The following is a 6,227-nucleotide window of genomic DNA, read 5'->3' as shown; positions in this document are numbered from 1 at the left end:
CGCTCAGGCTTCCTGGCGATCTGCGCGTTAGCAAAGGCTTCTCCGGAAGCTTCGGTGCGACGGGAAGAAAAGCAAACAGGTCACTGGAACAGAGCACACAACACATTGGTACAGGTATCGACATTAGGAGGTCGTGTTGCACTTTAGTTCAGAGATACAGCGCGGCAACAGGCCCTTCGGCCCACCGGGTCCGCACTAACCAGCGATCCCCGTACATGAACACTATCCTACACCCACTAGGGATAATTTACAATTACACCAAGCCAATTAGCCGACAAACCTGTACGTCTTTAGAGTGTGGGACTGAGGATAGAGTGCGGTGATTGGAGGAGGGAGACCTGGCACAGACCTGCGCCTCATCCGCAGCCAGGATCGATCCCGGCCGGCTCTCCGCCGCTGTCCCGTCCCCACCCGAGTGCCCCCCCCACGGCTGGCCAGAGTGGTCGGGAGTCAGACGCTAGCTGTACCACCAGGCCCACAGCCAGCGCAGAGAAGCAGCACTAAACCCAGCTCAACTCAGCCTGTCCCGCCAGGTTAACCTGCCCGGGCTTGCGGGAAATATGGCCAGGGCAGAGAACCAGCGCTGGTGTCCCGTCAGTCCACTCAGGGCTTGTAGGTGAACTCGGCGAGACAGGCAGAGTTGAGCTGCATTTAGCGCTGGATTGAACCTCCGAAGCCTCGCGCATGTTGTGTCCCCCCCTGTCCAGGCAATTAAACCATACACGATTACATTAAAATGGAATGTGGCAGCGGCAATGAAAGTGCGGGTCATAATGAAAAGTGCAAAGGCGGTAGATTGGAAGATTGGGCAAAGGCCCTGAGCTATGGGAGGACTGTTTCGTGGCCTGATTACTGACCAGCGGGGAAGAGTGAATCTGAGGGTTAAGGAGTTACTCCAGGTTTTTGTGTCCATCTTTGGTATAAGCCATCAACTGCAGTTCCTTCCTACACATCCTTCCTTCTAATATTGCCGTCCCAATCCTTCTCATTGAACCACCACACTAGCCGAACACATTTCCTTCTTTTGCCCCCAATTTCCTCCCTTGCGCACTGACTGGCATTCAATTCTCCCCGCAAACTCACAGCCCATTCCTTCAACATCTCCAGTACAACTTCCCTTCTGTCCCCCGAATCTCTCCCACACTCAATACTCCTACCGCTCTTGAGTTCTTTGGCCGTTAGTATTTAACAGGGGTAACAAGCACAGTAAATGAGCACAGTTTAAATCTCTGTACATTTAATGAGTGGCCCAACGTGTCCACTGAATGGGGCCGTCCTGGTCTGGTCGGTCGGTGTCCATTTGCTAGAAAATGCCCAAGCTGGTCGGCAGAAAGGCAAAGAGCATCTTGTCAGGTTAGGGTGGGACCGCCTCCTCCGTTGCTGCAAATTTGTCGTCTGGTGGTTGCGGCAGCACGTGTATTGACCGTTCTTCAGCGTTTCTACTCATCGCAAACAGCTCTGCCACGTGTTTGCTCAGGAAAATAAGCCAGATGACCTCCATGCAGTTGCGTAGAGCCATGCCGATCCACGATATGATGTCCATCCATTTCTTAGTTTCATCATCGTTAAGCGTCGCGATAATCTGGATGCAAATATGTGCCGACAAGAAGAGCACGAGCCAAATGGCGTAGGCCCCCACCCCCCAGTAATTCTCCTTCCAGACTGCCAGGAACAGTCCCAAGATCGCAACGATGTCCACAGTAAAGAGGGATATGGATACGGTGCAGTAGATAACATGGACATGAGAATGCAACAATTGTACATGTTCGTGATGGTTTGTGTTGTCATGCGACAACTCTGACGTGCGATAATGCTCTGTTTCAAGCATGAGGTATATGGCTGATATAAACATCGAGAACAGTCCGCCTACAATTGTGCCTTGCTTAGGGTTCAGTCCGCAAATATTGCCGCTCCACAATCTTATCAATCGTCTCCAAATTTTTTTTAGGATTCTCATTTTATGTCTCTTGTGGTCTCCGTCCTTCCAGGGGGTTAGGAATTTGTTCTGAAGCCAGGCGGGGCGGGAAGTGTGGTAAATGAGTCACTGCAACAGAGTTTACAACAAATGTTGGAATCATTTGGATTGTCCTTCCCATTTGACCTATGCCCAAATTCTACCGGGCACCAGAAACGACTTAAAATGGTGGTTAAAAATAGGAATTACTAGACTAAGTGGGACCCGTTGTGTCCCATGTTCACAGGAGAGGGCTAGTCCCCCAACGCAATATTCCACCTCTCCACCAATTCCAATATTAGTGGCCAGTGGGGGGGACTTTCTGGAACGCTGGTATGGGTTCTTGGGGTGGCAGCTCAGTCCCTCAAGCCTGATGTGCTGGCAGCTCACTCACGGCTGGTGGGCTGGCAGTTGACTCATGGCTATTCCTTGAAATTCCATTTCAAGCAGGGTGCAAGGCCACCACATTCAAATGCAGCTTCATACCATTTCATGTAGGGTGAAACCACCATAAAACCACACAAAACACCAAACTCACAGTTCAGTAGACATTCAGTGTGTTCAGTTGATTCACAGCTCAGACAGTCGTGACCTCTCCCTCCCCCATCATGCAGAGACTGAGCCACACCCACACTTCCGGGTTTTATAACCCCTCCCCCTCCCACCGGAAAAGGCGTGGCCTTCATGGCGTGATTGACAGGAGAGCAATTCTCAACATTTTTTAAACACTAATAACACTTTTATTTTTTATTGATGGGAAGAATCCTCTGCACCTGCTGAACGGAGGGGGACTGAGTAAGATGGCCAAAAATCATAGGCGTAAGTGGTAGCGTTTTATCTAAAATCCATATACAGTGCAAACAGGAAGTTACCCAAAGCACCCAAACCACCATTTGCAGGAGTGCCTTTTACCTTCAAGCCAAAGCACCCAAACCACCATTTGCAGGAGTGCCTTTTTACTTCAAACCAACCATATTTTCATTTTCAAACGACATTAAGGGGACTCACAGTTGAGTAGACATGTGTTCAGTGTTATTCAGAGCTCAGAGAGACGTGACCCTCTAGCTTCCTCCATCTTGCAGAGACTGAGTGAGGCACACCACTTCCTGGTTTTATAGTCCCTCCCCCTCCCTCCAGCAGGGGCAGCAGAGAGAATGGTGATTAAAAAAAAAAACACATTAATATCTCTCTGATTTATCATCGATGGGAAAAATCCTCTGGTCCAGGAAGACGGACGTGGGTTCTGAGCGAGGTGGCCAAAAATGACGGCCATAGGTGGCGGCGTTCTCTCGGAAATCGCACCACAGTGGGCCAAAAGCGGTCAAGATCAGACTTTTAGTAATATATAGATAGGGGGGAAAAAAGCGATGAGGGAATGTGGCTGATTGTATCTCCATGGGCCGCTGATGTCAGGAAGGACAGGGCTATTTGTCAACTCTTCTGTCTGGTTGGGAGTCTTGAAACTGATCAAAAATGTAGATGGAAGCAAGTGATTCAGCACACTGAACCGCTGCTGGTACAGCAATCCCATTCATCTCTTTCCACACATAGCCTGCACATTATTCTCGCACAGGTGTCTGTCCAATTCTATTTTGAAGGCACAGTTTCAGTTTAAAGAATCAGGAGTCGAGGTTGAAAGTTCCCTATCATCCATCTTATCGCTCTATTTATACCGCACGCTGCCTCGGCAAGGCCAGCATCATCGAGTGCAGTTCGCACCCTGGCCACTCCCTCTTCTCCCCTAACGCATCACGCAAAAGGTATAGAAGTGTGAAAACGCACACCTCCAGATTCAGGGGCAGTTTCTTCCCAGCTGTTATCAGGCAACTGAATCATCCTACCACAACTAAAGAGCAGTCCTGAACTACTATCTACCTCATTGGTGACCCGTGGACTATCTTTGATCGGACTTTGCTGGCTTTACCTTGCAATAGACAATATGTGCAGGAGTAGGCCATTCGGCCCTTCAAGCCAGCACCGCCATTCAATGTGATCATGATTGATCATCCCCAATCGGTACCCTGTTCCTGCCTTCTCCCCATATCATCTGACTCCGCTATCTTTAAGAGCCCTATCTAGCTCTCTCTTGAAAGTATCCAGACAACCGGCCTCCACCGCCCTCTGAGGCAGAGAATTCCACAGACTCGCCACTCTCTGTGCGAAAAAGTTTCCTCGTCTCCGTTCTAAATGGCTTACCCCTTATTCTTAAACTGTGGTCCCTGGTTCTAGACTCCCCCAACATCGGGAACATGTTTCCTGCCTCTAGCGTGTCCAAACCCTCAATAATCTTGCACTGGACGTTATTCCCCTATCATGTATCTGTACACCGTAAATGGCTCGATTGTAAGTATGTGTTGTCTTTCCGCTGACTGGTTAGCACGCCACAGAATCTTTTCACTGCACCTCGGTGCACGTGACAATAATATAAACTATTGCTCATCGTGGCGAGGCCCTTGAGAAGGCGGTAATGAGGGACAAAATGCTGGTTGAGACCCTTCTTCAGACCCGAAACGTCACCCATTCCTTCTCTCCAGAGATGCTGCCTGTCCCACTGAGTTACTCCAGCTTTTTGTGTCTCCCTTCAATTTCCCCTTGCCGCTATTCACAGGTTCTCATGCTTCTTCCAAAATCCACTTCCCTCGTTCCCAATCTCCCCACAAAAACCCCACTTTACCACACACCCCACAATATTCCAGCCAACTCCCCCAGCTCCCAATGTTGCTGCACCCCTTTATCCCTCTCGTTCCACAGCCCTCCCCCCTAATATAGGCCCTTACTCCCTGGTACCCAATATTCTCATTTCAAAAACTTCCTGCCTCCAAAATGTCCTGCAATTCCAATACACCACCGAACATTGCCTCCAATTCATTCCACCAACCCCTTCCCCTTCCTCCCAATATTCACACTGCTGGCCGCAATATTAGCCCCCATCCCAATATTTGCCCACCTGCCACAGTACCCAATAATTGTCTATCAGTTGGTATCTTCCAGTATTGCCTTGACCCTCCCTCAGTGTTCCCTCTCGAGTGTTCCTACTCCCCTCCTTCCTCAAACATTCCCCGCCCCATCCTGACACCCGATATCCCATCCCTCCCTCCTACCCATAGTTCACCCACCTCACTCTTCCCCCCTTCTCCAAAGTCCTCACGCCAAGCATCCCCTTCCTCAACACCTTCCCTCTCACCACCTCCTCCTCATGGACCAGCTTTCTCCCTCCTTCCATCTGACCCCCTTCCCTTCTTCTCCCACTCCCGTCCAACCTCCCTCCCCCACTTACCCCCTCCCCCTCTCTTCCTCCACACTCTGCCACCTCATTCCCCCCCTCTTCCCCCTTTCACTCACTCCCTCCCAATGCACTTGATGTTCCCTTCACTGCTGATGATCCGGACTCATATTGTCCCTGCATTCTCCCCCATGTTCCTCCCTCTCTCTCGCTCTCACCATCCATCCCTCCCTCCTTCTGTCTCCATCCCTCTCTCCTTCCTCTCTCCTTCCATCCATCCCTCTCCTTCCTCTCTCCTTCCATCCATCCCTCTCCTTCCTCTCTCCTTCCCTCCATCCCTCTCCTTCCTCTCTCCATCCCTCTCTCCTTCCCTCCATCCCTCTCTCCTTCCCTCCCTCTCTCCCTCCCTCCTCTCTCTCTCCCCCTCCATCCTTCCTCCCTCTCTCCATCCCTCTCTCCTTCCTCTCTCTTCTCTCCTTCCCTCCCTCCATCCCTCTCTCCTTCCCTCTCCTTCCTCTCTCCTTCCCTCCATCCCTCTCTCCTTCCTCTCTCCTTCCCTCCCTCCTTCTCTCTCTCCCCCTCCATCCCTCTCTCCATCCCTCTCTCCTTCCCTCCATCCCTCTCTCCTTCCCTCCCTCTCTCCCTCCCTCCTCTCTCTCTCCTTCTCTCTCTCCCCCTCCATCCCTCTCTCCTTCCTCTCTCTTCTCTCCTTCCCTCCCTCCCTCTCCTTCCTCTCTCCTTCCCTCCATCCCTCTCTCCTTCCTCTCTCCTTCCCTCCCTCCTTCTCTCTCTCCCCCTCCATCCCTCTCTCCTTCCTCTCTCTTCTCTCCTTCCCTCCCTCCATCCCTCTCTCCTTCCCTCCATCCCTCTCTCCTTCCCTCCCTCTCTCCCTCCCTCCTCTCTCTCTCCCCCTCCATCCTTCCTCCCTCTCTCCATCCCTCTCTCCTTCCTCCTCTCCTCTCTCCCTTCCCTCCCTCCCTCCTCCCTCTCCTTCCCTTCCCGTCCTCCCTCCTCTTCCTTCCTCCCTCTCTCCATCCCTCTCTCCTTCCT

This window comes from Amblyraja radiata, unplaced genomic scaffold (assembly GCF_010909765.2).
Source record: "Amblyraja radiata isolate CabotCenter1 unplaced genomic scaffold, sAmbRad1.1.pri scaffold_646_ctg1, whole genome shotgun sequence".
Taxonomy (NCBI): domain Eukaryota; kingdom Metazoa; phylum Chordata; class Chondrichthyes; order Rajiformes; family Rajidae; genus Amblyraja; species Amblyraja radiata.
This window is presented reverse-complemented; position numbering follows the sequence as displayed.